Below are 20,861 nucleotides of genomic sequence, written 5' to 3' on the forward strand. Positions count from 1 at the left end.
AGTGTTCTGACGTACTTCAGACACTTCCTACTTGCATTTTTTAACATAATTGACACGATCGAGCATTATAAAACTTAATCTGGGCAATGTTTGCACTTGCAGCCGATGACTGCATTTCCTGTGCCTCTATATGGCAGCGCTGAGTAGCAGTGTGTGGAAACGAAAGACAGGGACGGACGTAAAGCAATCAGTACGAATAAGAAAGTATGCAGGGCCTCTGGTAGCTCAGTTGGTAGAGCGGTGGACTGTAGTGGAAGATTCACAGTTATCCATAGGTCGCTGGTTCAAATCCGGCCCAGAGGACTGTTTTTCTAATCTCAGGAGCAAAGAGGCTCCAGAGCATGCCCACTCGGTCAGAACCTCCCTATGTTTTAAACCTATTTTAAAGGAAATTCATTTGCTCAGCTTCTAGTAGCTAGTTGATAATCATGGGATTCTTAGCCTTCGTAGGATAATGATATTTCTTCGAATTATAGTAAAATTGCTTGCTCTTACAGGCATTACTCGTTTAATGTGCTATATAGGTCACATAGTCGCACCAATATTCAGCCGTTTCATAGACATCTCGTTTTTAATACAAACGTAGAAACTACACCCCTGAGCCTATCGCTGTTACTTCCTCGGCGAGAAACGCTTATTACAGAAAATTTAGACTAAACGAAGGTTCCACCGAGATTCGAACTCGGATCGCTGGATTCAGAGTCCAGAGTGCTAACCGTTACACCATGGAACCAGACAGGAGAATGGGACTCGTAAATACACTTAGCAGTGTTCTGACGTACTTCAGACACTTCCTACTTGCATTTTTTAACATAATTGACACGATCGAGCATTATAAAACTTAATCTGGGCAATGTTTGCACTTGCAGCCGATGACTGCATTTCCTGTGCGTCTATATGGCAGCGCTGAGTAGCAGTGTGTGGAAACGAAAGACAGGGACGGACGTAAAGCAATCAGTACGAATAAGAAAGTATGCAGGGCCTCTGGTAGCTCAGTTGGTAGAGCGGTGGACTGTAGTGGAAGATTCACAGTTATCCATAGGTCGCTGGTTCAAATCCGGCCCAGAGGACTGTTTTTCTAATCTCAGGAGCAAAGAGGCTCCAGAGCATGCCCACTCGGTCAGAACCTCCCTATGTTTTAAACCTATTTTAAAGGAAATTCATTTGCTCAGCTTCTAGTAGGTAGTTGATAATCATGGGATTCTTAGCCTTCGTAGGATAATGATATTTCTTCGAATTATAGTAAAATTGCTTGCTCTTACAGGCATTACTCGTTTAATGTGCTATATAGGTCACATAGTCGCACCAATATTCAGCCGTTTCATAGACATCTCGTTTTTAATACAAACGTAGAAACTACACCCCTGAGCCTATCGCTGTTACTTCCTCGGCGAGAAACGCTTATTACAGAAAATTTAGACTAAACGAAGGTTCCACCGAGATTCGAACTCGGATCGCTGGATTCAGAGTCCAGAGTGCTAACCGTTACACCATGGAACCAGACAGGAGAATGGGACTCGTAAATACACTTAGCAGTGTTCTGACGTACTTCAGACACTTCCTACTTGCATTTTTTAACATAATTGACACGATCGAGCATTATAAAACTTAATCTGGGCAATGTTTGCACTTGCAGCCGATGACTGCATTTCCTGTGCGTCTATATGGCAGCGCTGAGTAGCAGTGTGTGGAAACGAAAGACAGGGACGGACGTAAAGCAATCAGTACGAATAAGAAAGTATGCAGGGCCTCTGGTAGCTCAGTTGGTAGAGCGGTGGACTGTAGTGGAAGATTCACAGTTATCCATAGGTCGCTGGTTCAAATCCGGCCCAGAGGACTGTTTTTCTAATCTCAGGAGCAAAGAGGCTCCAGAGCATGCCCACTCGGTCAGAACCTCCCTATGTTTTAAACCTATTTTAAAGGAAATTCATTTGCTCAGCTTCTAGTAGCTAGTTGATAATCATGGGATTCTTAGCCTTCGTAGGATAATGATATTTCTTCGAATTATAGTAAAATTGCTTGCTCTTACAGGCATTGCTCGTTTAATGTGCTATATATGTCACATAGTCGCACCAATATTCAGCCGTTTCATAGACATCTCGTTTTTAATACAAACGTAGAAACTACACCCCTGAGCCTATCGCTGTTACTTCCTCGGCGAGAAACGCTTATTACAGAAAATTTAGACTAAACGAAGGTTCCACCGAGATTCGAACTCGGATCGCTGGATTCAGAGTCCAGAGTGCTAACCGTTACACCATGGAACCAGACAGGAGAATGGGACTCGTAAATACACTTAGCAGTGTTCTGACGTACTTCAGACACTTCCTACTTGCATTTTTTAACATAATTGACACGATCGAGCATTATAAAACTTAATCTGGGCAATGTTTGCACTTGCAGCCGATGACTGCATTTCCTGTGCGTCTATATGGCAGCGCTGAGTAGCAGTGTGTGGAAACGAAAGACAGGGACGGACGTAAAGCAATCAGTACGAATAAGAAAGTATGCAGGGCCTCTGGTAGCTCAGTTGGTAGAGCGGTGGACTGTAGTGGAAGATTCACAGTTATCCATAGGTCGCTGGTTCAAATCCGGCCCAGAGGACTGTTTTTCTAATCTCAGGAGCAAAGAGGCTCCAGAGCATGCCCACTCGGTCAGAACCTCCCTATGTTTTAAACCTATTTTAAAGGAAATTCATTTGCTCAGCTTCTAGTAGCTAGTTGATAATCATGGGATTCTTAGCCTTCGTAGGATAATGATATTTCTTCGAATTATAGTAAAATTGCTTGCTCTTACAGGCATTACTCGTTTAATGTGCTATATAGGTCACATAGTCGCACCAATATTCAGCCGTTTCATAGACATCTCGTTTTTAATACAAACGTAGAAACTACACCCCTGAGCCTATCGCTGTTACTTCCTCGGCGAGAAACGCTTATTACAGAAAATTTAGACTAAACGAAGGTTCCACCGAGATTCGAACTCGGATCGCTGGATTCAGAGTCCAGAGTGCTAACCGTTACACCATGGAACCAGACAGGAGAATGGGACTCGTAAATACACTTAGCAGTGTTCTGACGTACTTCAGACACTTCCTACTTGCATTTTTTAACATAATTGACACGATCGAGCATTATAAAACTTAATCTGGGCAATGTTTGCACTTGCAGCCGATGACTGCATTTCCTGTGCGTCTATATGGCAGCGCTGAGTAGCAGTGTGTGGAAACGAAAGACAGGGACGGACGTAAAGCAATCAGTACGAATAAGAAAGTATGCAGGGCCTCTGGTAGCTCAGTTGGTAGAGCGGTGGACTGTAGTGGAAGATTCACAGTTATCCATAGGTCGCTGGTTCAAATCCGGCCCAGAGGACTGTTTTTCTAATCTCAGGAGCAAAGAGGCTCCAGAGCATGCCCACTCGGTCAGAACCTCCCTATGTTTTAAACCTATTTTAAAGGAAATTCATTTGCTCAGCTTCTAGTAGGTAGTTGATAATCATGGGATTCTTAGCCTTCGTAGGATAATGATATTTCTTCGAATTATAGTAAAATTGCTTGCTCTTACAGGCATTACTCGTTTAATGTGCTATATAGGTCACATAGTCGCACCAATATTCAGCCGTTTCATAGACATCTCGTTTTTAATACAAACGTAGAAACTACACCCCTGAGCCTATCGCTGTTACTTCCTCGGCGAGAAACGCTTATTACAGAAAATTTAGACTAAACGAAGGTTCCACCGAGATTCGAACTCGGATCGCTGGATTCAGAGTCCAGAGTGCTAACCGTTACACCATGGAACCAGACAGGAGAATGGGACTCGTAAATACACTTAGCAGTGTTCTGACGTACTTCAGACACTTCCTACTTGCATTTTTTAACATAATTGACACGATCGAGCATTATAAAACTTAATCTGGGCAATGTTTGCACTTGCAGCCGATGACTGCATTTCCTGTGCGTCTATATGGCAGCGCTGAGTAGCAGTGTGTGGAAACGAAAGACAGGGACGGACGTAAAGCAATCAGTACGAATAAGAAAGTATGCAGGGCCTCTGGTAGCTCAGTTGGTAGAGCGGTGGACTGTAGTGGAAGATTCACAGTTATCCATAGGTCGCTGGTTCAAATCCGGCCCAGAGGACTGTTTTTCTAATCTCAGGAGCAAAGAGGCTCCAGAGCATGCCCACTCGGTCAGAACCTCCCTATGTTTTAAACCTATTTTAAAGGAAATTCATTTGCTCAGCTTCTAGTAGCTAGTTGATAATCATGGGATTCTTAGCCTTCGTAGGATAATGATATTTCTTCGAATTATAGTAAAATTGCTTGCTCTTACAGGCATTACTCGTTTAATGTGCTATATAGGTCACATAGTCGCACCAATATTCAGCCGTTTCATAGACATCTCGTTTTTAATACAAACGTAGAAACTACACCCCTGAGCCTATCGCTGTTACTTCCTCGGCGAGAAACGCTTATTACAGAAAATTTAGACTAAACGAAGGTTCCACCGAGATTCGAACTCGGATCGCTGGATTCAGAGTCCAGAGTGCTAACCGTTACACCATGGAACCAGACAGGAGAATGGGACTCGTAAATACACTTAGCAGTGTTCTGACGTACTTCAGACACTTCCTACTTGCATTTTTTAACATAATTGACACGATCGAGCATTATAAAACTTAATCTGGGCAATGTTTGCACTTGCAGCCGATGACTGCATTTCCTGTGCGTCTATATGGCAGCGCTGAGTAGCAGTGTGTGGAAACGAAAGACAGGGACGGACGTAAAGCAATCAGTACGAATAAGAAAGTATGCAGGGCCTCTGGTAGCTCAGTTGGTAGAGCGGTGGACTGTAGTGGAAGATTCACAGTTATCCATAGGTCGCTGGTTCAAATCCGGCCCAGAGGACTGTTTTTCTAATCTCAGGAGCAAAGAGGCTCCAGAGCATGCCCACTCGGTCAGAACCTCCCTATGTTTTAAACCTATTTTAAAGGAAATTCATTTGCTCAGCTTCTAGTAGCTAGTTGATAATCATGGGATTCTTAGCCTTCGTAGGATAATGATATTTCTTCGAATTATAGTAAAATTGCTTGCTCTTACAGGCATTACTCGTTTAATGTGCTATATATGTCACATAGTCGCACCAATATTCAGCCGTTTCATAGACATCTCGTTTTTAATACAAACGTAGAAACTACACCCCTGAGCCTATCGCTGTTACTTCCTCGGCGAGAAACGCTTATTACAGAAAATTTAGACTAAACGAAGGTTCCACCGAGATTCGAACTCGGATCGCTGGATTCAGAGTCCAGAGTGCTAACCGTTACACCATGGAGCCAGACAGGAGAATGGGACTCGTAAATACACTTAGCAGTGTTCTGACGTACTTCAGACACTTCCTACTTGCATTTTTTAACATAATTGACACGATCGAGCATTATAAAACTTAATCTGGGCAATGTTTGCACTTGCAGCCGATGACTGCATTTCCTGTGCGTCTATATGGCAGCGCTGAGTAGCAGTGTGTGGAAACGAAAGACAGGGACGGACGTAAAGCAATCAGTACGAATAAGAAAGTATGCAGGGCCTCTGGTAGCTCAGTTGGTAGAGCGGTGGACTGTAGTGGAAGATTCACAGTTATCCATAGGTCGCTGGTTCAAATCCGGCCCAGAGGACTGTTTTTCTAATCTCAGGAGCAAAGAGGCTCCAGAGCATGCCCACTCGGTCAGAACCTCCCTATGTTTTAAACCTATTTTAAAGGAAATTCATTTGCTCAGCTTCTAGTAGCTAGTTGATAATCATGGGATTCTTAGCCTTCGTAGGATAATGATATTTCTTCGAATTATAGTAAAATTGCTTGCTCTTACAGGCATTACTCGTTTAATGTGCTATATAGGTCACATAGTCGCACCAATATTCAGCCGTTTCATAGACATCTCGTTTTTAATACAAACGTAGAAACTACACCCCTGAGCCTATCGCTGTTACTTCCTCGGCGAGAAACGCTTATTACAGAAAATTTAGACTAAACGAAGGTTCCACCGAGATTCGAACTCGGATCGCTGGATTCAGAGTCCAGAGTGCTAACCGTTACACCATGGAACCAGACAGGAGAATGGGACTCGTAAATACACTTAGCAGTGTTCTGACGTACTTCAGACACTTCCTACTTGCATTTTTTAACATAATTGACACGATCGAGCATTATAAAACTTAATCTGGGCAATGTTTGCACTTGCAGCCGATGACTGCATTTCCTGTGCGTCTATATGGCAGCGCTGAGTAGCAGTGTGTGGAAACGAAAGACAGGGACGGACGTAAAGCAATCAGTACGAATAAGAAAGTATGCAGGGCCTCTGGTAGCTCAGTTGGTAGAGCGGTGGACTGTAGTGGAAGATTCACAGTTATCCATAGGTCGCTGGTTCAAATCCGGCCCAGAGGACTGTTTTTCTAATCTCAGGAGCAAAGAGGCTCCAGAGCATGCCCACTCGGTCAGAACCTCCCTATGTTTTAAACCTATTTTAAAGGAAATTCATTTGCTCAGCTTCTAGTAGGTAGTTGATAATCATGGGATTCTTAGCCTTCGTAGGATAATGATATTTCTTCGAATTATAGTAAAATTGCTTGCTCTTACAGGCATTACTCGTTTAATGTGCTATATATGTCACATAGTCGCACCAATATTCAGCCGTTTCATAGACATCTCGTTTTTAATACAAACGTAGAAACTACACCCCTGAGCCTATCGCTGTTACTTCCTCGGCGAGAAACGCTTATTACAGAAAATTTAGACTAAACGAAGGTTCCACCGAGATTCGAACTCGGATCGCTGGATTCAGAGTCCAGAGTGCTAACCGTTACACCATGGAACCAGACAGGAGAATGGGACTCGTAAATACACTTAGCAGTGTTCTGACGTACTTCAGACACTTCCTACTTGCATTTTTTAACATAATTGACACGATCGAGCATTATAAAACTTAATCTGGGCAATGTTTGCACTTGCAGCCGATGACTGCATTTCCTGTGCGTCTATATGGCAGCGCTGAGTAGCAGTGTGTGGAAACGAAAGACAGGGACGGACGTAAAGCAATCAGTACGAATAAGAAAGTATGCAGGGCCTCTGGTAGCTCAGTTGGTAGAGCGGTGGACTGTAGTGGAAGATTCACAGTTATCCATAGGTCGCTGGTTCAAATCCGGCCCAGAGGACTGTTTTTCTAATCTCAGGAGCAAAGAGGCTCCAGAGCATGCCCACTCGGTCAGAACCTCCCTATGTTTTAAACCTATTTTAAAGGAAATTCATTTGCTCAGCTTCTAGTAGCTAGTTGATAATCATGGGATTCTTAGCCTTCGTAGGATAATGATATTTCTTCGAATTATAGTAAAATTGCTTGCTCTTACAGGCATTACTCGTTTAATGTGCTATATAGGTCACATAGTCGCACCAATATTCAGCCGTTTCATAGACATCTCGTTTTTAATACAAACGTAGAAACTACACCCCTGAGCCTATCGCTGTTACTTCCTCGGCGAGAAACGCTTATTACAGAAAATTTAGACTAAACGAAGGTTCCACCGAGATTCGAACTCGGATCGCTGGATTCAGAGTCCAGAGTGCTAACCGTTACACCATGGAACCAGACAGGAGAATGGGACTCGTAAATACACTTAGCAGTGTTCTGACGTACTTCAGACACTTCCTACTTGCATTTTTTAACATAATTGACACGATCGAGCATTATAAAACTTAATCTGGGCAATGTTTGCACTTGCAGCCGATGACTGCATTTCCTGTGCGTCTATATGGCAGCGCTGAGTAGCAGTGTGTGGAAACGAAAGACAGGGACGGACGTAAAGCAATCAGTACGAATAAGAAAGTATGCAGGGCCTCTGGTAGCTCAGTTGGTAGAGCGGTGGACTGTAGTGGAAGATTCACAGTTATCCATAGGTCGCTGGTTCAAATCCGGCCCAGAGGACTGTTTTTCTAATCTCAGGAGCAAAGAGGCTCCAGAGCATGCCCACTCGGTCAGAACCTCCCTATGTTTTAAACCTATTTTAAAGGAAATTCATTTGCTCAGCTTCTAGTAGGTAGTTGATAATCATGGGATTCTTAGCCTTCGTAGGATAATGATATTTCTTCGAATTATAGTAAAATTGCTTGCTCTTACAGGCATTACTCGTTTAATGTGCTATATATGTCACATAGTCGCACCAATATTCAGCCGTTTCATAGACATCTCGTTTTTAATACAAACGTAGAAACTACACCCCTGAGCCTATCGCTGTTACTTCCTCGGCGAGAAACGCTTATTACAGAAAATTTAGACTAAACGAAGGTTCCACCGAGATTCGAACTCGGATCGCTGGATTCAGAGTCCAGAGTGCTAACCGTTACACCATGGAACCAGACAGGAGAATGGGACTCGTAAATACACTTAGCAGTGTTCTGACGTACTTCAGACACTTCCTACTTGCATTTTTTAACATAATTGACACGATCGAGCATTATAAAACTTAATCTGGGCAATGTTTGCACTTGCAGCCGATGACTGCATTTCCTGTGCGTCTATATGGCAGCGCTGAGTAGCAGTGTGTGGAAACGAAAGACAGGGACGGACGTAAAGCAATCAGTACGAATAAGAAAGTATGCAGGGCCTCTGGTAGCTCAGTTGGTAGAGCGGTGGACTGTAGTGGAAGATTCACAGTTATCCATAGGTCGCTGGTTCAAATCCGGCCCAGAGGACTGTTTTTCTAATCTCAGGAGCAAAGAGGCTCCAGAGCATGCCCACTCGGTCAGAACCTCCCTATGTTTTAAACCTATTTTAAAGGAAATTCATTTGCTCAGCTTCTAGTAGCTAGTTGATAATCATGGGATTCTTAGCCTTCGTAGGATAATGATATTTCTTCGAATTATAGTAAAATTGCTTGCTCTTACAGGCATTACTCGTTTAATGTGCTATATAGGTCACATAGTCGCACCAATATTCAGCCGTTTCATAGACATCTCGTTTTTAATACAAACGTAGAAACTACACCCCTGAGCCTATCGCTGTTACTTCCTCGGCGAGAAACGCTTATTACAGAAAATTTAGACTAAACGAAGGTTCCACCGAGATTCGAACTCGGATCGCTGGATTCAGAGTCCAGAGTGCTAACCGTTACACCATGGAACCAGACAGGAGAATGGGACTCGTAAATACACTTAGCAGTGTTCTGACGTACTTCAGACACTTCCTACTTGCATTTTTTAACATAATTGACACGATCGAGCATTATAAAACTTAATCTGGGCAATGTTTGCACTTGCAGCCGATGACTGCATTTCCTGTGCGTCTATATGGCAGCGCTGAGTAGCAGTGTGTGGAAACGAAAGACAGGGACGGACGTAAAGCAATCAGTACGAATAAGAAAGTATGCAGGGCCTCTGGTAGCTCAGTTGGTAGAGCGGTGGACTGTAGTGGAAGATTCACAGTTATCCATAGGTCGCTGGTTCAAATCCGGCCCAGAGGACTGTTTTTCTAATCTCAGGAGCAAAGAGGCTCCAGAGCATGCCCACTCGGTCAGAACCTCCCTATGTTTTAAACCTATTTTAAAGGAAATTCATTTGCTCAGCTTCTAGTAGGTAGTTGATAATCATGGGATTCTTAGCCTTCGTAGGATAATGATATTTCTTCGAATTATAGTAAAATTGCTTGCTCTTACAGGCATTACTCGTTTAATGTGCTATATATGTCACATAGTCGCACCAATATTCAGCCGTTTCATAGACATCTCGTTTTTAATACAAACGTAGAAACTACACCCCTGAGCCTATCGCTGTTACTTCCTCGGCGAGAAACGCTTATTACAGAAAATTTAGACTAAACGAAGGTTCCACCGAGATTCGAACTCGGATCGCTGGATTCAGAGTCCAGAGTGCTAACCGTTACACCATGGAACCAGACAGGAGAATGGGACTCGTAAATACACTTAGCAGTGTTCTGACGTACTTCAGACACTTCCTACTTGCATTTTTTAACATAATTGACACGATCGAGCATTATAAAACTTAATCTGGGCAATGTTTGCACTTGCAGCCGATGACTGCATTTCCTGTGCGTCTATATGGCAGCGCTGAGTAGCAGTGTGTGGAAACGAAAGACAGGGACGGACGTAAAGCAATCAGTACGAATAAGAAAGTATGCAGGGCCTCTGGTAGCTCAGTTGGTAGAGCGGTGGACTGTAGTGGAAGATTCACAGTTATCCATAGGTCGCTGGTTCAAATCCGGCCCAGAGGACTGTTTTTCTAATCTCAGGAGCAAAGAGGCTCCAGAGCATGCCCACTCGGTCAGAACCTCCCTATGTTTTAAACCTATTTTAAAGGAAATTCATTTGCTCAGCTTCTAGTAGCTAGTTGATAATCATGGGATTCTTAGCCTTCGTAGGATAATGATATTTCTTCGAATTATAGTAAAATTGCTTGCTCTTACAGGCATTACTCGTTTAATGTGCTATATAGGTCACATAGTCGCACCAATATTCAGCCGTTTCATAGACATCTCGTTTTTAATACAAACGTAGAAACTACACCCCTGAGCCTATCGCTGTTACTTCCTCGGCGAGAAACGCTTATTACAGAAAATTTAGACTAAACGAAGGTTCCACCGAGATTCGAACTCGGATCGCTGGATTCAGAGTCCAGAGTGCTAACCGTTACACCATGGAACCAGACAGGAGAATGGGACTCGTAAATACACTTAGCAGTGTTCTGACGTACTTCAGACACTTCCTACTTGCATTTTTTAACATAATTGACACGATCGAGCATTATAAAACTTAATCTGGGCAATGTTTGCACTTGCAGCCGATGACTGCATTTCCTGTGCGTCTATATGGCAGCGCTGAGTAGCAGTGTGTGGAAACGAAAGACAGGGACGGACGTAAAGCAATCAGTACGAATAAGAAAGTATGCAGGGCCTCTGGTAGCTCAGTTGGTAGAGCGGTGGACTGTAGTGGAAGATTCACAGTTATCCATAGGTCGCTGGTTCAAATCCGGCCCAGAGGACTGTTTTTCTAATCTCAGGAGCAAAGAGGCTCCAGAGCATGCCCACTCGGTCAGAACCTCCCTATGTTTTAAACCTATTTTAAAGGAAATTCATTTGCTCAGCTTCTAGTAGCTAGTTGATAATCATGGGATTCTTAGCCTTCGTAGGATAATGATATTTCTTCGAATTATAGTAAAATTGCTTGCTCTTACAGGCATTACTCGTTTAATGTGCTATATAGGTCACATAGTCGCACCAATATTCAGCCGTTTCATAGACATCTCGTTTTTAATACAAACGTAGAAACTACACCCCTGAGCCTATCGCTGTTACTTCCTCGGCGAGAAACGCTTATTACAGAAAATTTAGACTAAACGAAGGTTCCACCGAGATTCGAACTCGGATCGCTGGATTCAGAGTCCAGAGTGCTAACCGTTACACCATGGAACCAGACAGGAGAATGGGACTCGTAAATACACTTAGCAGTGTTCTGACGTACTTCAGACACTTCCTACTTGCATTTTTTAACATAATTGACACGATCGAGCATTATAAAACTTAATCTGGGCAATGTTTGCACTTGCAGCCGATGACTGCATTTCCTGTGCGTCTATATGGCAGCGCTGAGTAGCAGTGTGTGGAAACGAAAGACAGGGACGGACGTAAAGCAATCAGTACGAATAAGAAAGTATGCAGGGCCTCTGGTAGCTCAGTTGGTAGAGCGGTGGACTGTAGTGGAAGATTCACAGTTATCCATAGGTCGCTGGTTCAAATCCGGCCCAGAGGACTGTTTTTCTAATCTCAGGAGCAAAGAGGCTCCAGAGCATGCCCACTCGGTCAGAACCTCCCTATGTTTTAAACCTATTTTAAAGGAAATTCATTTGCTCAGCTTCTAGTAGGTAGTTGATAATCATGGGATTCTTAGCCTTCGTAGGATAATGATATTTCTTCGAATTATAGTAAAATTGCTTGCTCTTACAGGCATTACTCGTTTAATGTGCTATATATGTCACATAGTCGCACCAATATTCAGCCGTTTCATAGACATCTCGTTTTTAATACAAACGTAGAAACTACACCCCTGAGCCTATCGCTGTTACTTCCTCGGCGAGAAACGCTTATTACAGAAAATTTAGACTAAACGAAGGTTCCACCGAGATTCGAACTCGGATCGCTGGATTCAGAGTCCAGAGTGCTAACCGTTACACCATGGAACCAGACAGGAGAATGGGACTCGTAAATACACTTAGCAGTGTTCTGACGTACTTCAGACACTTCCTACTTGCATTTTTTAACATAATTGACACGATCGAGCATTATAAAACTTAATCTGGGCAATGTTTGCACTTGCAGCCGATGACTGCATTTCCTGTGCGTCTATATGGCAGCGCTGAGTAGCAGTGTGTGGAAACGAAAGACAGGGACGGACGTAAAGCAATCAGTACGAATAAGAAAGTATGCAGGGCCTCTGGTAGCTCAGTTGGTAGAGCGGTGGACTGTAGTGGAAGATTCACAGTTATCCATAGGTCGCTGGTTCAAATCCGGCCCAGAGGACTGTTTTTCTAATCTCAGGAGCAAAGAGGCTCCAGAGCATGCCCACTCGGTCAGAACCTCCCTATGTTTTAAACCTATTTTAAAGGAAATTCATTTGCTCAGCTTCTAGTAGCTAGTTGATAATCATGGGATTCTTAGCCTTCGTAGGATAATGATATTTCTTCGAATTATAGTAAAATTGCTTGCTCTTACAGGCATTACTCGTTTAATGTGCTATATAGGTCACATAGTCGCACCAATATTCAGCCGTTTCATAGACATCTCGTTTTTAATACAAACGTAGAAACTACACCCCTGAGCCTATCGCTGTTACTTCCTCGGCGAGAAACGCTTATTACAGAAAATTTAGACTAAACGAAGGTTCCACCGAGATTCGAACTCGGATCGCTGGATTCAGAGTCCAGAGTGCTAACCGTTACACCATGGAACCAGACAGGAGAATGGGACTCGTAAATACACTTAGCAGTGTTCTGACGTACTTCAGACACTTCCTACTTGCATTTTTTAACATAATTGACACGATCGAGCATTATAAAACTTAATCTGGGCAATGTTTGCACTTGCAGCCGATGACTGCATTTCCTGTGCGTCTATATGGCAGCGCTGAGTAGCAGTGTGTGGAAACGAAAGACAGGGACGGACGTAAAGCAATCAGTACGAATAAGAAAGTATGCAGGGCCTCTGGTAGCTCAGTTGGTAGAGCGGTGGACTGTAGTGGAAGATTCACAGTTATCCATAGGTCGCTGGTTCAAATCCGGCCCAGAGGACTGTTTTTCTAATCTCAGGAGCAAAGAGGCTCCAGAGCATGCCCACTCGGTCAGAACCTCCCTATGTTTTAAACCTATTTTAAAGGAAATTCATTTGCTCAGCTTCTAGTAGGTAGTTGATAATCATGGGATTCTTAGCCTTCGTAGGATAATGATATTTCTTCGAATTATAGTAAAATTGCTTGCTCTTACAGGCATTACTCGTTTAATGTGCTATATAGGTCACATAGTCGCACCAATATTCAGCCGTTTCATAGACATCTCGTTTTTAATACAAACGTAGAAACTACACCCCTGAGCCTATCGCTGTTACTTCCTCGGCGAGAAACGCTTATTACAGAAAATTTAGACTAAACGAAGGTTCCACCGAGATTCGAACTCGGATCGCTGGATTCAGAGTCCAGAGTGCTAACCGTTACACCATGGAACCAGACAGGAGAATGGGACTCGTAAATACACTTAGCAGTGTTCTGACGTACTTCAGACACTTCCTACTTGCATTTTTTAACATAATTGACACGATCGAGCATTATAAAACTTAATCTGGGCAATGTTTGCACTTGCAGCCGATGACTGCATTTCCTGTGCGTCTATATGGCAGCGCTGAGTAGCAGTGTGTGGAAACGAAAGACAGGGACGGACGTAAAGCAATCAGTACGAATAAGAAAGTATGCAGGGCCTCTGGTAGCTCAGTTGGTAGAGCGGTGGACTGTAGTGGAAGATTCACAGTTATCCATAGGTCGCTGGTTCAAATCCGGCCCAGAGGACTGTTTTTCTAATCTCAGGAGCAAAGAGGCTCCAGAGCATGCCCACTCGGTCAGAACCTCCCTATGTTTTAAACCTATTTTAAAGGAAATTCATTTGCTCAGCTTCTAGTAGCTAGTTGATAATCATGGGATTCTTAGCCTTCGTAGGATAATGATATTTCTTCGAATTATAGTAAAATTGCTTGCTCTTACAGGCATTACTCGTTTAATGTGCTATATAGGTCACATAGTCGCACCAATATTCAGCCGTTTCATAGACATCTCGTTTTTAATACAAACGTAGAAACTACACCCCTGAGCCTATCGCTGTTACTTCCTCGGCGAGAAACGCTTATTACAGAAAATTTAGACTAAACGAAGGTTCCACCGAGATTCGAACTCGGATCGCTGGATTCAGAGTCCAGAGTGCTAACCGTTACACCATGGAACCAGACAGGAGAATGGGACTCGTAAATTCACTTAGCAGTGTTCTGACGTACTTCAGACACTTCCTACTTGCATTTTTTAACATAATTGACACGATCGAGCATTATAAAACTTAATCTGGGCAATGTTTGCACTTGCAGCCGATGACTGCATTTCCTGTGCGTCTATATGGCAGCGCTGAGTAGCAGTGTGTGGAAACGAAAGACAGGGACGGACGTAAAGCAATCAGTACGAATAAGAAAGTATGCAGGGCCTCTGGTAGCTCAGTTGGTAGAGCGGTGGACTGTAGTGGAAGATTCACAGTTATCCATAGGTCGCTGGTTCAAATCCGGCCCAGAGGACTGTTTTTCTAATCTCAGGAGCAAAGAGGCTCCAGAGCATGCCCACTCGGTCAGAACCTCCCTATGTTTTAAACCTATTTTAAAGGAAATTCATTTGCTCAGCTTCTAGTAGGTAGTTGATAATCATGGGATTCTTAGCCTTCGTAGGATAATGATATTTCTTCGAATTATAGTAAAATTGCTTGCTCTTACAGGCATTACTCGTTTAATGTGCTATATATGTCACATAGTCGCACCAATATTCAGCCGTTTCATAGACATCTCGTTTTTAATACAAACGTAGAAACTACACCCCTGAGCCTATCGCTGTTACTTCCTCGGCGAGAAACGCTTATTACAGAAAATTTAGACTAAACGAAGGTTCCACCGAGATTCGAACTCGGATCGCTGGATTCAGAGTCCAGAGTGCTAACCGTTACACCATGGAACCAGACAGGAGAATGGGACTCGTAAATACACTTAGCAGTGTTCTGACGTACTTCAGACACTTCCTACTTGCATTTTTTAACATAATTGACACGATCGAGCATTATAAAACTTAATCTGGGCAATGTTTGCACTTGCAGCCGATGACTGCATTTCCTGTGCGTCTATATGGCAGCGCTGAGTAGCAGTGTGTGGAAACGAAAGACAGGGACGGACGTAAAGCAATCAGTACGAATAAGAAAGTATGCAGGGCCTCTGGTAGCTCAGTTGGTAGAGCGGTGGACTGTAGTGGAAGATTCACAGTTATCCATAGGTCGCTGGTTCAAATCCGGCCCAGAGGACTGTTTTTCTAATCTCAGGAGCAAAGAGGCTCCAGAGCATGCCCACTCGGTCAGAACCTCCCTATGTTTTAAACCTATTTTAAAGGAAATTCATTTGCTCAGCTTCTAGTAGCTAGTTGATAATCATGGGATTCTTAGCCTTCGTAGGATAATGATATTTCTTCGAATTATAGTAAAATTGCTTGCTCTTACAGGCATTACTCGTTTAATGTGCTATATAGGTCACATAGTCGCACCAATATTCAGCCGTTTCATAGACATCTCGTTTTTAATACAAACGTAGAAACTACACCCCTGAGCCTATCGCTGTTACTTCCTCGGCGAGAAACGCTTATTACAGAAAATTTAGACTAAACGAAGGTTCCACCGAGATTCGAACTCGGATCGCTGGATTCAGAGTCCAGAGTGCTAACCGTTACACCATGGAACCAGACAGGAGAATGGGACTCGTAAATACACTTAGCAGTGTTCTGACGTACTTCAGACACTTCCTACTTGCATTTTTTAACATAATTGACACGATCGAGCATTATAAAACTTAATCTGGGCAATGTTTGCACTTGCAGCCGATGACTGCATTTCCTGTGCGTCTATATGGCAGCGCTGAGTAGCAGTGTGTGGAAACGAAAGACAGGGACGGACGTAAAGCAATCAGTACGAATAAGAAAGTATGCAGGGCCTCTGGTAGCTCAGTTGGTAGAGCGGTGGACTGTAGTGGAAGATTCACAGTTATCCATAGGTCGCTGGTTCAAATCCGGCCCAGAGGACTGTTTTTCTAATCTCAGGAGCAAAGAGGCTCCAGAGCATGCCCACTCGGTCAGAACCTCCCTATGTTTTAAACCTATTTTAAAGGAAATTCATTTGCTCAGCTTCTAGTAGCTAGTTGATAATCATGGGATTCTTAGCCTTCGTAGGATAATGATATTTCTTCGAATTATAGTAAAATTGCTTGCTCTTACAGGCATTACTCGTTTAATGTGCTATATAGGTCACATAGTCGCACCAATATTCAGCCGTTTCATAGACATCTCGTTTTTAATACAAACGTAGAAACTACACCCCTGAGCCTATCGCTGTTACTTCCTCGGCGAGAAACGCTTATTACAGAAAATTTAGACTAAACGAAGGTTCCACCGAGATTCGAACTCGGATCGCTGGATTCAGAGTCCAGAGTGCTAACCGTTACACCATGGAACCAGACAGGAGAATGGGACTCGTAAATTCACTTAGCAGTGTTCTGACGTACTTCAGACACTTCCTACTTGCATTTTTTAACATAATTGACACGATCGAGCATTATAAAACTTAATCTGGGCAATGTTTGCACTTGCAGCCGATGACTGCATTTCCTGTGCGTCTATATGGCAGCGCTGAGTAGCAGTGTGTGGAAACGAAAGACAGGGACGGACGTAAAGCAATCAGTACGAATAAGAAAGTATGCAGGGCCTCTGGTAGCTCAGTTGGTAGAGCGGTGGACTGTAGTGGAAGATTCACAGTTATCCATAGGTCGCTGGTTCAAATCCGGCCCAGAGGACTGTTTTTCTAATCTCAGGAGCAAAGAGGCTCCAGAGCATGCCCACTCGGTCAGAACCTCCCTATGTTTTAAACCTATTTTAAAGGAAATTCATTTGCTCAGCTTCTAGTAGGTAGTTGATAATCATGGGATTCTTAGCCTTCGTAGGATAATGATATTTCTTCGAATTATAGTAAAATTGCTTGCTCTTACAGGCATTACTCGTTTAATGTGCTATATATGTCACATAGTCGCACCAATATTCAGCCGTTTCATAGACATCTCGTTTTTAATACAAACGTAGAAACTACACCCCTGAGCCTATCGCTGTTACTTCCTCGGCGAGAAACGCTTATTACAGAAAATTTAGACTAAACGAAGGTTCCACCGAGATTCGAACTCGGATCGCTGGATTCAGAGTCCAGAGTGCTAACCGTTACACCATGGAACCAGACAGGAGAATGGGACTCGTAAATACACTTAGCAGTGTTCTGACGTACTTCAGACACTTCCTACTTGCATTTTTTAACATAATTGACACGATCGAGCATTATAAAACTTAATCTGGGCAATGTTTGCACTTGCAGCCGATGACTGCATTTCCTGTGCGTCTATATGGCAGCGCTGAGTAGCAGTGTGTGGAAACGAAAGACAGGGACGGACGTAAAGCAATCAGTACGAATAAGAAAGTATGCAGGGCCTCTGGTAGCTCAGTTGGTAGAGCGGTGGACTGTAGTGGAAGATTCACAGTTATCCATAGGTCGCTGGTTCAAATCCGGCCCAGAGGACTGTTTTTCTAATCTCAGGAGCAAAGAGGCTCCAGAGCATGCCCACTCGGTCAGAACCTCCCTATGTTTTAAACCTATTTTAAAGGAAATTCATTTGCTCAGCTTCTAGTAGCTAGTTGATAATCATGGGATTCTTAGCCTTCGTAGGATAATGATATTTCTTCGAATTATAGTAAAATTGCTTGCTCTTACAGGCATTACTCGTTTAATGTGCTATATAGGTCACATAGTCGCACCAATATTCAGCCGTTTCATAGACATCTCGTTTTTAATACAAACGTAGAAACTACACCCCTGAGCCTATCGCTGTTACTTCCTCGGCGAGAAACGCTTATTACAGAAAATTTAGACTAAACGAAGGTTCCACCGAGATTCGAACTCGGATCGCTGGATTCAGAGTCCAGAGTGCTAACCGTTACACCATGGAACCAGACAGGAGAATGGGACTCGTAAATACACTTAGCAGTGTTCTGACGTACTTCAGACACTTCCTACTTGCATTTTTTAACATAATTGACACGATCGAGCATTATAAAACTTAATCTGGGCAATGTTTGCACTTGCAGCCGATGACTGCATTTCCTGTGCGTCTATATGGCAGCGCTGAGTAGCAGTGTGTGGAAACGAAAGACAGGGACGGACGTAAAGCAATCAGTACGAATAAGAAAGTATGCAGGGCCTCTGGTAGCTCAGTTGGTAGAGCGGTGGACTGTAGTGGAAGATTCACAGTTATCCATAGGTCGCTGGTTCAAATCCGGCCCAGAGGACTGTTTTTCTAATCTCAGGAGCAAAGAGGCTCCAGAGCATGCCCACTCGGTCAGAACCTCCCTATGTTTTAAACCTATTTTAAAGGAAATTCATTTGCTCAGCTTCTAGTAGGTAGTTGATAATCATGGGATTCTTAGCCTTCGTAGGATAATGATATTTCTTCGAATTATAGTAAAATTGCTTGCTCTTACAGGCATTACTCGTTTAATGTGCTATATATGTCACATAGTCGCACCAATATTCAGCCGTTTCATAGACATCTCGTTTTTAATACAAACGTAGAAACTACACCCCTGAGCCTATCGCTGTTACTTCCTCGGCGAGAAACGCTTATTACAGAAAATTTAGACTAAACGAAGGTTCCACCGAGATTCGAACTCGGATCGCTGGATTCAGAGTCCAGAGTGCTAACCGTTACACCATGGAACCAGACAGGAGAATGGGACTCGTAAATACACTTAGCAGTGTTCTGACGTACTTCAGACACTTCCTACTTGCATTTTTTAACATAATTGACACGATCGAGCATTATAAAACTTAATCTGGGCAATGTTTGCACTTGCAGCCGATGACTGCATTTCCTGTGCGTCTATATGGCAGCGCTGAGTAGCAGTGTGTGGAAACGAAAGACAGGGACGGACGTAAAGCAATCAGTACGAATAAGAAAGTATGCAGGGCCTCTGGTAGCTCAGTTGGTAGAGCGGTGGACTGTAGTGGAAGATTCACAGTTATCCATAGGTCGCTGGTTCAAATCCGGCCCAGAGGACTGTTTTTCTAATCTCAGGAGCAAAGAGGCTCCAGAGCATGCCCACTCGGTCAGAACCTCCCTATGTTTTAAACCTATTTTAAAGGAAATTCATTTGCTCAGCTTCTAGTAGGTAGTTGATAATCATGGGATTCTTAGCCTTCGTAGGATAATGATATTTCTTCGAATTATAGTAAAATTGCTTGCTCTTACAGGCATTACTCGTTTAATGTGCTATATATGTCACATAGTCGCACCAATATTCAGCCGTTTCATAGACATCTCGTTTTTAATACAAACGTAGAAACTACACCCCTGAGCCTATCGCTGTTACTTCCTCGGCGAGAAACGCTTATTACAGAAAATTTAGACTAAACGAAGGTTCCACCGAGATTCGAACTCGGATCGCTGGATTCAGAGTCCAGAGTGCTAACCGTTACACCATGGAACCAGACAGGAGAATGGGACTCGTAAATACACTTAGCAGTGTTCTGACGTACTTCAGACACTTCCTACTTGCATTTTTTAACATAATTGACACGATCGAGCATTATAAAACTTAATCTGGGCAATGTTTGCACTTGCAGCCGATGACTGCATTTCCTGTGCGTCTATATGGCAGCGCTGAGTAGCAGTGTGTGGAAACGAAAGACAGGGACGGACGTAAAGCAATCAGTACGAATAAGAAAGTATGCAGGGCCTCTGGTAGCTCAGTTGGTAGAGCGGTGGACTGTAGTGGAAGATTCACAGTTATCCATAGGTCGCTGGTTCAAATCCGGCCCAGAGGACTGTTTTTCTAATCTCAGGAGCAAAGAGGCTCCAGAGCATGCCCACTCGGTCAGAACCTCCCTATGTTTTAAACCTATTTTAAAGGAAATTCATTTGCTCAGCTTCTAGTAGCTAGTTGATAATCATGGGATTCTTAGCCTTCGTAGGATAATGATATTTCTTCGAATTATAGTAAAATTGCTTGCTCTTACAGGCATTACTCGTTTAATGTGCTATATAGGTCACATAGTCGCACCAATATTCAGCCGTTTCATAGACATCTCGTTTTTAATACAAACGTAGAAACTACACCCCTGAGCCTATCGCTGTTACTTCCTCGGCGAGAAACGCTTATTACAGAAAATTTAGACTAAACGAAGGTTCCACCGAGATTCGAACTCGGATCGCTGGATTCAGAGTCCAGAGTGCTAACCGTTACACCATGGAACCAGACAGGAGAATGGGACTCGTAAATACACTTAGCAGTGTTCTGACGTACTTCAGACACTTCCTACTTGCATTTTTTAACATAATTGACACGATCGAGCATTATAAAACTTAATCTGGGCAATGTTTGCACTTGCAGCCGATGACTGCATTTCCTGTGCGTCTATATGGCAGCGCTGAGTAGCAGTG

The 20,861-nt window shown here is 43.2% G+C and overlaps 54 non-coding genes across 54 annotated transcripts; 27 read left to right on the forward strand and 27 right to left on the reverse strand.

Annotated features, from left to right (window-relative positions):
- The first annotated feature begins 214 nt into the window (after nucleotides 1–214).
- Nucleotides 215–303, forward strand: Trnay-gua. The gene is given in 2 exon segments: nucleotides 215–251; nucleotides 268–303. It is a non-coding gene; the product is annotated as a tRNA-Tyr (tRNA).
- Nucleotides 304–661: 358 nt separating this feature from the next.
- Nucleotides 662–733, reverse strand: Trnaq-cug. The gene has a single exon. It is a non-coding gene; the product is annotated as a tRNA-Gln (tRNA).
- Nucleotides 734–981: 248 nt separating this feature from the next.
- Trnay-gua lies at nucleotides 982–1,070 on the forward strand. The gene is given in 2 exon segments: nucleotides 982–1,018; nucleotides 1,035–1,070. It is a non-coding gene; the product is annotated as a tRNA-Tyr (tRNA).
- Nucleotides 1,071–1,428: 358 nt separating this feature from the next.
- On the reverse strand, nucleotides 1,429–1,500 carry Trnaq-cug. Its single transcript has one exon. It is a non-coding gene; the product is annotated as a tRNA-Gln (tRNA).
- A 248-nt stretch (nucleotides 1,501–1,748) lies between these two features.
- Trnay-gua lies at nucleotides 1,749–1,837 on the forward strand. The gene is given in 2 exon segments: nucleotides 1,749–1,785; nucleotides 1,802–1,837. It is a non-coding gene; the product is annotated as a tRNA-Tyr (tRNA).
- Nucleotides 1,838–2,195: 358 nt separating this feature from the next.
- Nucleotides 2,196–2,267, reverse strand: Trnaq-cug. Its single transcript has one exon. It is a non-coding gene; the product is annotated as a tRNA-Gln (tRNA).
- A 248-nt stretch (nucleotides 2,268–2,515) lies between these two features.
- Trnay-gua lies at nucleotides 2,516–2,604 on the forward strand. Its single transcript is given in 2 exon segments — nucleotides 2,516–2,552; nucleotides 2,569–2,604. It is a non-coding gene; the product is annotated as a tRNA-Tyr (tRNA).
- A 358-nt stretch (nucleotides 2,605–2,962) lies between these two features.
- On the reverse strand, nucleotides 2,963–3,034 carry Trnaq-cug. Its single transcript has one exon. It is a non-coding gene; the product is annotated as a tRNA-Gln (tRNA).
- Nucleotides 3,035–3,282: 248 nt separating this feature from the next.
- On the forward strand, nucleotides 3,283–3,371 carry Trnay-gua. Its single transcript is given in 2 exon segments — nucleotides 3,283–3,319; nucleotides 3,336–3,371. It is a non-coding gene; the product is annotated as a tRNA-Tyr (tRNA).
- A 358-nt stretch (nucleotides 3,372–3,729) lies between these two features.
- On the reverse strand, nucleotides 3,730–3,801 carry Trnaq-cug. The gene has a single exon. It is a non-coding gene; the product is annotated as a tRNA-Gln (tRNA).
- A 248-nt stretch (nucleotides 3,802–4,049) lies between these two features.
- Nucleotides 4,050–4,138, forward strand: Trnay-gua. Its single transcript is given in 2 exon segments — nucleotides 4,050–4,086; nucleotides 4,103–4,138. It is a non-coding gene; the product is annotated as a tRNA-Tyr (tRNA).
- A 358-nt stretch (nucleotides 4,139–4,496) lies between these two features.
- Trnaq-cug lies at nucleotides 4,497–4,568 on the reverse strand. The gene has a single exon. It is a non-coding gene; the product is annotated as a tRNA-Gln (tRNA).
- Nucleotides 4,569–4,816: 248 nt separating this feature from the next.
- On the forward strand, nucleotides 4,817–4,905 carry Trnay-gua. The gene is given in 2 exon segments: nucleotides 4,817–4,853; nucleotides 4,870–4,905. It is a non-coding gene; the product is annotated as a tRNA-Tyr (tRNA).
- A 358-nt stretch (nucleotides 4,906–5,263) lies between these two features.
- On the reverse strand, nucleotides 5,264–5,335 carry Trnaq-cug. The gene has a single exon. It is a non-coding gene; the product is annotated as a tRNA-Gln (tRNA).
- A 248-nt stretch (nucleotides 5,336–5,583) lies between these two features.
- Trnay-gua lies at nucleotides 5,584–5,672 on the forward strand. Its single transcript is given in 2 exon segments — nucleotides 5,584–5,620; nucleotides 5,637–5,672. It is a non-coding gene; the product is annotated as a tRNA-Tyr (tRNA).
- A 358-nt stretch (nucleotides 5,673–6,030) lies between these two features.
- Trnaq-cug lies at nucleotides 6,031–6,102 on the reverse strand. Its single transcript has one exon. It is a non-coding gene; the product is annotated as a tRNA-Gln (tRNA).
- A 248-nt stretch (nucleotides 6,103–6,350) lies between these two features.
- Nucleotides 6,351–6,439, forward strand: Trnay-gua. Its single transcript is given in 2 exon segments — nucleotides 6,351–6,387; nucleotides 6,404–6,439. It is a non-coding gene; the product is annotated as a tRNA-Tyr (tRNA).
- Nucleotides 6,440–6,797: 358 nt separating this feature from the next.
- Nucleotides 6,798–6,869, reverse strand: Trnaq-cug. Its single transcript has one exon. It is a non-coding gene; the product is annotated as a tRNA-Gln (tRNA).
- Nucleotides 6,870–7,117: 248 nt separating this feature from the next.
- Trnay-gua lies at nucleotides 7,118–7,206 on the forward strand. Its single transcript is given in 2 exon segments — nucleotides 7,118–7,154; nucleotides 7,171–7,206. It is a non-coding gene; the product is annotated as a tRNA-Tyr (tRNA).
- A 358-nt stretch (nucleotides 7,207–7,564) lies between these two features.
- Trnaq-cug lies at nucleotides 7,565–7,636 on the reverse strand. The gene has a single exon. It is a non-coding gene; the product is annotated as a tRNA-Gln (tRNA).
- Nucleotides 7,637–7,884: 248 nt separating this feature from the next.
- On the forward strand, nucleotides 7,885–7,973 carry Trnay-gua. Its single transcript is given in 2 exon segments — nucleotides 7,885–7,921; nucleotides 7,938–7,973. It is a non-coding gene; the product is annotated as a tRNA-Tyr (tRNA).
- Nucleotides 7,974–8,331: 358 nt separating this feature from the next.
- Nucleotides 8,332–8,403, reverse strand: Trnaq-cug. The gene has a single exon. It is a non-coding gene; the product is annotated as a tRNA-Gln (tRNA).
- Nucleotides 8,404–8,651: 248 nt separating this feature from the next.
- Trnay-gua lies at nucleotides 8,652–8,740 on the forward strand. Its single transcript is given in 2 exon segments — nucleotides 8,652–8,688; nucleotides 8,705–8,740. It is a non-coding gene; the product is annotated as a tRNA-Tyr (tRNA).
- A 358-nt stretch (nucleotides 8,741–9,098) lies between these two features.
- Nucleotides 9,099–9,170, reverse strand: Trnaq-cug. Its single transcript has one exon. It is a non-coding gene; the product is annotated as a tRNA-Gln (tRNA).
- Nucleotides 9,171–9,418: 248 nt separating this feature from the next.
- Trnay-gua lies at nucleotides 9,419–9,507 on the forward strand. Its single transcript is given in 2 exon segments — nucleotides 9,419–9,455; nucleotides 9,472–9,507. It is a non-coding gene; the product is annotated as a tRNA-Tyr (tRNA).
- Nucleotides 9,508–9,865: 358 nt separating this feature from the next.
- Nucleotides 9,866–9,937, reverse strand: Trnaq-cug. Its single transcript has one exon. It is a non-coding gene; the product is annotated as a tRNA-Gln (tRNA).
- A 248-nt stretch (nucleotides 9,938–10,185) lies between these two features.
- Trnay-gua lies at nucleotides 10,186–10,274 on the forward strand. Its single transcript is given in 2 exon segments — nucleotides 10,186–10,222; nucleotides 10,239–10,274. It is a non-coding gene; the product is annotated as a tRNA-Tyr (tRNA).
- Nucleotides 10,275–10,632: 358 nt separating this feature from the next.
- Nucleotides 10,633–10,704, reverse strand: Trnaq-cug. The gene has a single exon. It is a non-coding gene; the product is annotated as a tRNA-Gln (tRNA).
- Nucleotides 10,705–10,952: 248 nt separating this feature from the next.
- Nucleotides 10,953–11,041, forward strand: Trnay-gua. Its single transcript is given in 2 exon segments — nucleotides 10,953–10,989; nucleotides 11,006–11,041. It is a non-coding gene; the product is annotated as a tRNA-Tyr (tRNA).
- Nucleotides 11,042–11,399: 358 nt separating this feature from the next.
- On the reverse strand, nucleotides 11,400–11,471 carry Trnaq-cug. Its single transcript has one exon. It is a non-coding gene; the product is annotated as a tRNA-Gln (tRNA).
- Nucleotides 11,472–11,719: 248 nt separating this feature from the next.
- Trnay-gua lies at nucleotides 11,720–11,808 on the forward strand. Its single transcript is given in 2 exon segments — nucleotides 11,720–11,756; nucleotides 11,773–11,808. It is a non-coding gene; the product is annotated as a tRNA-Tyr (tRNA).
- Nucleotides 11,809–12,166: 358 nt separating this feature from the next.
- On the reverse strand, nucleotides 12,167–12,238 carry Trnaq-cug. Its single transcript has one exon. It is a non-coding gene; the product is annotated as a tRNA-Gln (tRNA).
- Nucleotides 12,239–12,486: 248 nt separating this feature from the next.
- On the forward strand, nucleotides 12,487–12,575 carry Trnay-gua. Its single transcript is given in 2 exon segments — nucleotides 12,487–12,523; nucleotides 12,540–12,575. It is a non-coding gene; the product is annotated as a tRNA-Tyr (tRNA).
- Nucleotides 12,576–12,933: 358 nt separating this feature from the next.
- Trnaq-cug lies at nucleotides 12,934–13,005 on the reverse strand. Its single transcript has one exon. It is a non-coding gene; the product is annotated as a tRNA-Gln (tRNA).
- Nucleotides 13,006–13,253: 248 nt separating this feature from the next.
- On the forward strand, nucleotides 13,254–13,342 carry Trnay-gua. The gene is given in 2 exon segments: nucleotides 13,254–13,290; nucleotides 13,307–13,342. It is a non-coding gene; the product is annotated as a tRNA-Tyr (tRNA).
- A 358-nt stretch (nucleotides 13,343–13,700) lies between these two features.
- Nucleotides 13,701–13,772, reverse strand: Trnaq-cug. Its single transcript has one exon. It is a non-coding gene; the product is annotated as a tRNA-Gln (tRNA).
- Nucleotides 13,773–14,020: 248 nt separating this feature from the next.
- On the forward strand, nucleotides 14,021–14,109 carry Trnay-gua. The gene is given in 2 exon segments: nucleotides 14,021–14,057; nucleotides 14,074–14,109. It is a non-coding gene; the product is annotated as a tRNA-Tyr (tRNA).
- A 358-nt stretch (nucleotides 14,110–14,467) lies between these two features.
- Nucleotides 14,468–14,539, reverse strand: Trnaq-cug. The gene has a single exon. It is a non-coding gene; the product is annotated as a tRNA-Gln (tRNA).
- Nucleotides 14,540–14,787: 248 nt separating this feature from the next.
- Trnay-gua lies at nucleotides 14,788–14,876 on the forward strand. The gene is given in 2 exon segments: nucleotides 14,788–14,824; nucleotides 14,841–14,876. It is a non-coding gene; the product is annotated as a tRNA-Tyr (tRNA).
- A 358-nt stretch (nucleotides 14,877–15,234) lies between these two features.
- Trnaq-cug lies at nucleotides 15,235–15,306 on the reverse strand. The gene has a single exon. It is a non-coding gene; the product is annotated as a tRNA-Gln (tRNA).
- Nucleotides 15,307–15,554: 248 nt separating this feature from the next.
- Trnay-gua lies at nucleotides 15,555–15,643 on the forward strand. The gene is given in 2 exon segments: nucleotides 15,555–15,591; nucleotides 15,608–15,643. It is a non-coding gene; the product is annotated as a tRNA-Tyr (tRNA).
- Nucleotides 15,644–16,001: 358 nt separating this feature from the next.
- On the reverse strand, nucleotides 16,002–16,073 carry Trnaq-cug. Its single transcript has one exon. It is a non-coding gene; the product is annotated as a tRNA-Gln (tRNA).
- A 248-nt stretch (nucleotides 16,074–16,321) lies between these two features.
- Trnay-gua lies at nucleotides 16,322–16,410 on the forward strand. The gene is given in 2 exon segments: nucleotides 16,322–16,358; nucleotides 16,375–16,410. It is a non-coding gene; the product is annotated as a tRNA-Tyr (tRNA).
- Nucleotides 16,411–16,768: 358 nt separating this feature from the next.
- Nucleotides 16,769–16,840, reverse strand: Trnaq-cug. The gene has a single exon. It is a non-coding gene; the product is annotated as a tRNA-Gln (tRNA).
- Nucleotides 16,841–17,088: 248 nt separating this feature from the next.
- Trnay-gua lies at nucleotides 17,089–17,177 on the forward strand. Its single transcript is given in 2 exon segments — nucleotides 17,089–17,125; nucleotides 17,142–17,177. It is a non-coding gene; the product is annotated as a tRNA-Tyr (tRNA).
- A 358-nt stretch (nucleotides 17,178–17,535) lies between these two features.
- On the reverse strand, nucleotides 17,536–17,607 carry Trnaq-cug. Its single transcript has one exon. It is a non-coding gene; the product is annotated as a tRNA-Gln (tRNA).
- Nucleotides 17,608–17,855: 248 nt separating this feature from the next.
- Nucleotides 17,856–17,944, forward strand: Trnay-gua. Its single transcript is given in 2 exon segments — nucleotides 17,856–17,892; nucleotides 17,909–17,944. It is a non-coding gene; the product is annotated as a tRNA-Tyr (tRNA).
- Nucleotides 17,945–18,302: 358 nt separating this feature from the next.
- On the reverse strand, nucleotides 18,303–18,374 carry Trnaq-cug. Its single transcript has one exon. It is a non-coding gene; the product is annotated as a tRNA-Gln (tRNA).
- Nucleotides 18,375–18,622: 248 nt separating this feature from the next.
- Trnay-gua lies at nucleotides 18,623–18,711 on the forward strand. The gene is given in 2 exon segments: nucleotides 18,623–18,659; nucleotides 18,676–18,711. It is a non-coding gene; the product is annotated as a tRNA-Tyr (tRNA).
- Nucleotides 18,712–19,069: 358 nt separating this feature from the next.
- Nucleotides 19,070–19,141, reverse strand: Trnaq-cug. The gene has a single exon. It is a non-coding gene; the product is annotated as a tRNA-Gln (tRNA).
- A 248-nt stretch (nucleotides 19,142–19,389) lies between these two features.
- On the forward strand, nucleotides 19,390–19,478 carry Trnay-gua. The gene is given in 2 exon segments: nucleotides 19,390–19,426; nucleotides 19,443–19,478. It is a non-coding gene; the product is annotated as a tRNA-Tyr (tRNA).
- A 358-nt stretch (nucleotides 19,479–19,836) lies between these two features.
- On the reverse strand, nucleotides 19,837–19,908 carry Trnaq-cug. The gene has a single exon. It is a non-coding gene; the product is annotated as a tRNA-Gln (tRNA).
- Nucleotides 19,909–20,156: 248 nt separating this feature from the next.
- Nucleotides 20,157–20,245, forward strand: Trnay-gua. Its single transcript is given in 2 exon segments — nucleotides 20,157–20,193; nucleotides 20,210–20,245. It is a non-coding gene; the product is annotated as a tRNA-Tyr (tRNA).
- A 358-nt stretch (nucleotides 20,246–20,603) lies between these two features.
- Nucleotides 20,604–20,675, reverse strand: Trnaq-cug. Its single transcript has one exon. It is a non-coding gene; the product is annotated as a tRNA-Gln (tRNA).
- Nucleotides 20,676–20,861: the final 186 nt, after the last annotated feature.

The sequence above is a fragment of the Schistocerca piceifrons genome, unplaced genomic scaffold (genome assembly GCF_021461385.2).
Source record: "Schistocerca piceifrons isolate TAMUIC-IGC-003096 unplaced genomic scaffold, iqSchPice1.1 HiC_scaffold_621, whole genome shotgun sequence".
NCBI lineage: Eukaryota > Metazoa > Arthropoda > Insecta > Orthoptera > Acrididae > Schistocerca > Schistocerca piceifrons.